The sequence below is a fragment of the Sinocyclocheilus anshuiensis genome, unplaced genomic scaffold (genome assembly GCF_001515605.1).
Source record: "Sinocyclocheilus anshuiensis isolate Anshui unplaced genomic scaffold, SAMN03320099.WGS_v1.1 scaffold1386, whole genome shotgun sequence".
NCBI lineage: Eukaryota > Metazoa > Chordata > Actinopteri > Cypriniformes > Cyprinidae > Sinocyclocheilus > Sinocyclocheilus anshuiensis.
In genome coordinates this window covers 252,119-259,184 of record NW_015555701.1, presented here as the reverse complement: position 1 = coordinate 259,184, position 7,066 = coordinate 252,119, and positions in this window count along the sequence as shown.

Here is a 7,066-nt window from a genome sequence, read left to right as displayed (position 1 = left end):
GTGTGTGTATGTGTGTGTGTGTGTGTGTGTGTGTGTTATCAGAAACACCATTCCGCATCTAAAGTATTTCAGTATGTTTGAAATATCACAGTTCTGTTCATAACGTATATTCCCTGCCAAACACAGAATTTTCCGTGTTCTCGCTGTTAAACGCTAGGGGGTGCTATTACGTATCTCCTGAATGAGTCTAGAATCACTCGATCAAAAACACAGACCAGGAAGACGCAGAAACCAGCGCTCTCATATGTAAGCATGTGCATATGAAAAACAATGCGATCATCAACACTAACCGCGTATAAATGAAACCTGCCTAATGTTCCTGAGTGAAATGTGGATCCAGAAAGTGTTAAAGGCCTGTGAAGCTTTGGGAGCGCTGATGGAAGCCATCTACTGCAGCTTTGCTTTGATAATATTACTGAATATGATCCAGATGTAGTATTTGATAAAAATTAGATTTTCTCAGCTTTTTGCTCAAAATGTTGCTTTTTTATGAAACCTACCAACATTCAAGTGTTGATAAAAAAACTTGAAGCTAGAATAAAACGGATTTTTTTTATTTTCTGAGTTCTTTATTTTGATGTATTGCATGTTCAGATATTCATACAACAAAATATTCTGGAGGCCGTGAGATTTTAGTGAAAATCTGCAAAAACGCTGGCGGTGGCTGGCACCTTTTTTCAAAAACGCTAGTGGGGAAAGAGTTAATATTGATTTGGTCCAGGATTTAGCGTTTTCCTGATATTCCTGTATATTTTGTGAGCCGCTGATCTTCTGTATATTTATTGGAGTATAGCTGGGCTATAGAGGTGTTTCATGCCGTTTGCTTGTTTTCGCTCAGGCCAAAGGGACTGGAGGATTCACATCTGAGTGTCTATGCTTACCAAAGTTAAGATGTGGTTAACCTGTTTAGCTGACGCATCTGCTTTCGTTTCACACATCGATGATTGATCGTCTCGTTCTGAGCACTTTCAGGATCAGAACAACTGTTTGACTGTAAATTCATGCTGTATGTTTACTCCAGACTTCTACACTGTACATCTGCGTTACTTTAGAGACGCAGAACTATTATTATTATCATAATTTATACAGAAACCATGTGATTATTCGTCACGGTGTTCTTATGTTTGTATGAGTTTGTATATAAGTGAGTTTGTTTGTATTTGATTGTTTTAAACAAAATACTGTTGCTCTTCAGAGCAGGTCTATTTTGCAGATGAATATTAACAGAGATTTATGATGAGCTTTATTGACCCGTTCAAGTGTTTTTGAGAGAGTCAGAGTATCTCTTTATTATCAAGCCTTTATTAGTCAAACATCACAGTGATTTTTAGACCGGTGGAAACATGTTCATCAGGATCTGTGTGTGTTTGAGAGGCGTTTGACTCGTGAGAATCTGTTCAGACGTGCATCTTTGTCATGAACACGCTGCCAACAGTTTAGTATCTCTGTGAAAATCAACAAATAAATTCTCTTTAAATGATGTGATGTGTGGAGCTGTTTTCCGTGTGTGTGTGTGTGTGAGAGAGTTATTGTATGCTCCTCCTGTGAAGAGCTAATAGCCAATTACAAACATCACGAGAGCTGATTTATTACCAAACAAACACAGAATGAGCAAATCTGAGGCGGGAAAGAATCAGGAACCAAACTGAATATTATCAGTTCAGTAACCAGTTCTGTGTGCTTAAAGGGTCCGAAACATCACGAGAGCTGATTTATTACCAAACAAACACAGAATGAGCAAATCTGAGGCGGGAAAGAATCAGGAACCAAACTGAATATTATCAGTTCAGTAACCAGTTCTGTAGCATATTTAACTAACTAAATCTAACAATAGAGCTTTTCACACTGTGCTTAAAGGGTTCATTCACCCAAAAATGAAAATTTCGCAGCGCTGACCTCATACGTCATCCGCCCGGAGCTGCTTCTGTGTACAACAGTGAGCGCAAGCTACATTAAAGTGATTATTACGTTTTGAATATGGATATTTTTCTTACAAAAACGCATCGATTCACTACAGAATACCTTTGTTCACCCCCCCCGGAGCCGTGTGAGACACTTTTGCGTTTTGAATATGGATATTTTTCTTACAAAAACGCATAGATTCGCTACAGAATACCTTTGTTCACCCCCCCGGAGCCGTGTGAGACACTTTTTAAGGATGGGTGCTTTTTATTTAACTTCTTTTGGACTGATGCATGCAACACCCGCTGAGTACAGTGATAGAGCTTGAAAGATCAAAGACAATTTTTTATATAACTCCGACTGGATTCGTCTGAAAGAACGGGTTATCTGTTATTCTAAACTCCACTTTTAAACCTGGTAAAGGTGTATTTTCACTTTAAATTTAGAAGTGGGGTTATCTAATGAAGCAGCTAAAGACCCCTCATCCACAGGTACTTAACTATCATAATTTTACTACAGTTCTACTATAAACATACTATAATTTTACCAGAAACACCACAATTAATTTATATTTAAAAAATCTCATTCTTCATTATCCACCTTTTTTCCTGCACGCGGGAAGTCCGACTGAAACGATGCTTTACATTTCCAGTGTTCCTAGTCAAATTAACAATTTCTGAGCTGATAATATAATGTTAAACCTATGAAAATGATTTTAAAAAGCACATATTGATATATATATTGATGCATAAGGTCATGCAAATGTGAGTGCAGATGATTATCCTGTACCTGTGGACATATAACTGAATTTTTAAAACTAGTTAACCCTGGGTCATTCTAAACAGAAATCCCTGGTTATCGTGCTTCACACTGATGATGATCATAATTTACACTGGGTTAACAATTAATCCTAGGTTAGAAACACGTTCTTATTTGCATATTTGAGGTGTTAGACTCTGATTGGATGAAATCAGCACGTGACCTGCTTACATAACGGCTCATTGGTTTTTCCTGAATTGACGTTTCCGACTATAAGGTAATAATTCAACTCTTCTTCACTCCAATTCTGAGGCGGACTTACCCATTAGGCAAAGGTAGGCAACCGCCTTGGGCCCCCAAAAGCCAAGGGCCCCCTAAAATGCTTTTTATCTACGAGATGCGCATTAAGCGCGGACACGCGAACGGTTGCCGTTTACAGTGTTTATCACCACGACAACCGTCTGTGTGTCCATAAATGTATTTTAAAGTTTAGAATTAGACATCCGTTGCACACAGGCTTACGCAGGTAACTCATCAGTGGACTTTCCTCCTCAATATAGGCTATATATTCTCATTCTCACTATTTCAAGGTTTTATATGACTGTATCTCTGAAGGGAACCGACTGTCTTCAGAAAACGTTCCATAGCATTTTCATTGTATCTGATAAAGTAGCGTTCATGAGCAGCGCTGCTTTGTTTACAGTCGTTACCGGGGAAACCACTGTATTTCTGATGTTCCAAAAGCGCCTCCTGCTGGCAGAGAATCAATCTGCATTTTCAATAATCCCGTCTGCAGTTTTTGTTCAGACCAATGCGAAAAATCCACCCACATAACCCCGTTTTAAATTAATATCACAATTTATACTTCCGTCTCATCTCTTTTCTTAAAAAGGCTCAATTGTGAGGTTTATCATTTTATAATTTATTTTGTTTTTGTGAAAACTGTAAATCAATCGCTATGTCGTGGTCAACATGAAAGAAAGCCATTATAACATGTACATGAAAAATGTAGAAGCATTGGACACAACTGTGGGGCACCATTGAGCAGCAGCAAGCATCACAACAAAAAAGGAACCTCAAGGCTAAATTTGTAAATGTGTGCAAATACATAGGGCCCCATTCATATATTTTGCCTGGGGCCCCCAAATCACTAAATCCGCCCCTGCTCCATTTGACGCATTTTTCGTCACCATTTTAATAATGTGTTTACTGAGTTTGGTCATTTAAAAACACTATTTTAATGCATTAAGCCACATTAAGCGTTTTCCTAGCAGTTTTCTGTGGGAGGAATAAATGCTTAACGTGCAATTAAACACGTTGCTTTCGTACTATGGGCTCATATCTGCTTCTGTGCACATTCTATGATTTATTACCTAATGATGTTTATTGAGTTTGGTATTTTTTTTAAATGTTTTAATGCATTAAGACATTCGCCCAATAATTATCATTCTGTCATCATTCATTCTCCCTCATGTCGTGTATGACCTTATTTGTGACCCTGCACCAACAACAGTCATAAGGGTGATAGATCAGCTGAAAGCTGAATAAATAATCTTTCCATTGATGTATGGTTTGTTAGGATCGGACAATATTTGGCTGAGATACAACTATTTGAAAATCTGGAATCTGAGGGTGCAAAAAAATCTAAATATTGAGAAAATCATCTTTAAAGTTGTTCAAATGAAGTTCTTAGCAATGCATATTACTAATCAAACATTAAGTTTAGATATATTTACGGTAGGAAATATCTTCATGGAACATGATCTTTACTTAATATCCTAATGATTTTTGGCATAAAAGAGAAATCGATAATTTTGACACGATGTTTTATTAACAAAGTTCGGGAGGAGCTCGTTCAGATAATTAACCTAATTAACACGAGAGGAGTCATACAGTTTTGAAATAACATAAGGGTAAATAGATGTGTATTTTTGGGTGAACTATCCCTTCAATGAATAAGTGTACACTCAACACACACAGCTGCATCTCTACTGTACTCTACTGTACATTAGAATGATTCATTAATGGTTCTGAGTCAGCCAGTTCTGGTTCAAACTCACTGTGCTTGTGTGTCATTAATATATGAGCGTCGTTTGTAGAAGCAGACTCACACACTCACACACACACACACAGTTTTATTGGGCTTTTCCCAGTAATGTAATAAAGGCCAGTCATTAGAGCAGCTTGACTTCACGCTGTCATGGCAACCAGCCTGCGTTTCATTAGAACACTGCAGCGAGTCCCTGCGAGACTTTATGTCTTTATCTTTATTTCATTGAGCAGGAAAACACAGATCATTATTACACAGAAATCTGACATCAGCTGCTGAAACATCAAAAAAAAAAAAAAGAACAATTTGTTTGTGCAAAACTATTTATAAAATACATTAATTAGGCCTATATGTGTGTGTGTGTTATTTTATTTTAGATTTTTTAATTTATTTTATTACTTTTTAAAATCTTTTGTCACTTAGGCTACGTTCACACTGACAACCGCATTTGCTTACAGGTGTACAGGTGAGTCTGGAAATGTCCCGTTCACACAGCAGCTTGCAGCATGATCTTTACTTAATATCCTAATGATTTTTAGCATAAAAGAGAAATCTATCATTTTGACCCATACAATGTATTGTTGGCTATTGCTACAAATATACCCCAGCGACTTAAGACTGCTTTTGTGCTGCAGGGTCACATATAGCAATAAGCATTGTGCTTTGGTACTTTTAATATGAAACAAAGTCTCAGATTTCAAATTCTGTCCATTGTATTGCAGTATTCTGTTTAATCTGGAGTGACAGATCGCTGTAGCGCTTCAGTTCAGCAGACGCAGCAAGAAACCTCCTGCAAAGCTACAGAGCTGTTAAAAGTTTTAGGCACTTATGCTGTAAAATGAGGATGCTGTCATAAATAGATCAATTAGCTTCTATTAACTAAATGAAATCAACCTTTGGTGTGAGCATCTTTGTGTTTAAAGCAGCTTTTGCCCTCGGTGCACTTGAGCAGAGTTTCTCAGGAGCTTCGCAGGAGGTTTCTTGAAGCATCAGTTCTTCTGGATTGAGTCTGTCTCAGTTTGTTCCGTTTCTTCATGTGACTCCAGACAGACTGATGATGATCAGATCAGATCTCTGTGTGGAGCACTAACATAAATCTCACTGCATTATTATAATTAATGGCTAAAACTGATATTTCCTACCGACACACTACAGCAAAAGATAGAAATAACTGACATAAAACCTTTTTTTATCTGCTGAGAATACTAGTGTTTTAATCATTTTGGCCAGCGCTGTATATATACACACACAGTGGTAGGCTATATACATATATTTGTACACACACACAAACACGCATATATATATATATATGCATATGTGTGTGCATAGACAATGTTTGAACAGTTTATGCATTCCCTGGGAATCGAACCTATAAGCTCAGTTGCAAGCGCATGCTGTAGAGTTTGAGCTGCAGCACTGATCTGTGCCTGAGTCAGATTCACACGTTCGTCTGGAAGCACACATGAGCAGTAATGCGCCGATCCTCTCGCAGGTATCTGCATGAATCCGCCTCCGCTAAACGCCCACACACACGCATTATCAGCGCCGGACCTGCTAAACCAGCCTCTGAGACACAAACAAAGAGCCAATGATTGACAGCACCCGCCTGTTGGTGTTTCTTGGGAAACGTCTTGCTGGAGCGTCACTTACGGTCAGTCTCGCTCCTCGGCTCCTCCTGTAAACCGGCACGGAACACAAGAACAACCCAGCCAGCACGTGATCACTCCAGCGTCAGAGCTCAGCACAGTTTGTTTGTCAGACAGGAATGTCGTTGCATTCACACAATCACAGGACGGCCTTCCTGAAAACCACAACGCAGAGAACATTTGCGCAATCCAGCACACATGCACACGCGGCAGGCATGTTGAGACGGCTGCAGAGGATCATGGATGTTCAGTGCGGTCAGATTGTGACGCATGTGCTTACTGAGCCCATCAGAATTCACACTGATATCAACAGAAAGATCCACCCCACTGCTCGGCTATATTCTTAAGGACATCAAAACCTAAAATAAAACTCCAGAAAGGTGTAAAATATGGGACCTTTAAAAATGTTACGTCCTACCTACAGCTTGAAAAGATCAGATGTTCCCTCAAAAAGAAAACTAAACATTTTTATGCAGCATGGAAACCTTTTATTATTTTAATAAGAAAGCAACAATTGAACCCTAACCCAAACAATCCCCTCTTCCCCTTTTTTTCTCTATTTCTTTTTTTTTTTTTTTTGCCCTCCCAGATATCATTACAATGTTAAAATCCATTGTTAAAATATGATTTGTATGCATTTGTGACCCTGGAGCACAAAAGCAGTGTTAAGTCGCTGGGGTATATTTGTAGCAATAGCCAACAATACATT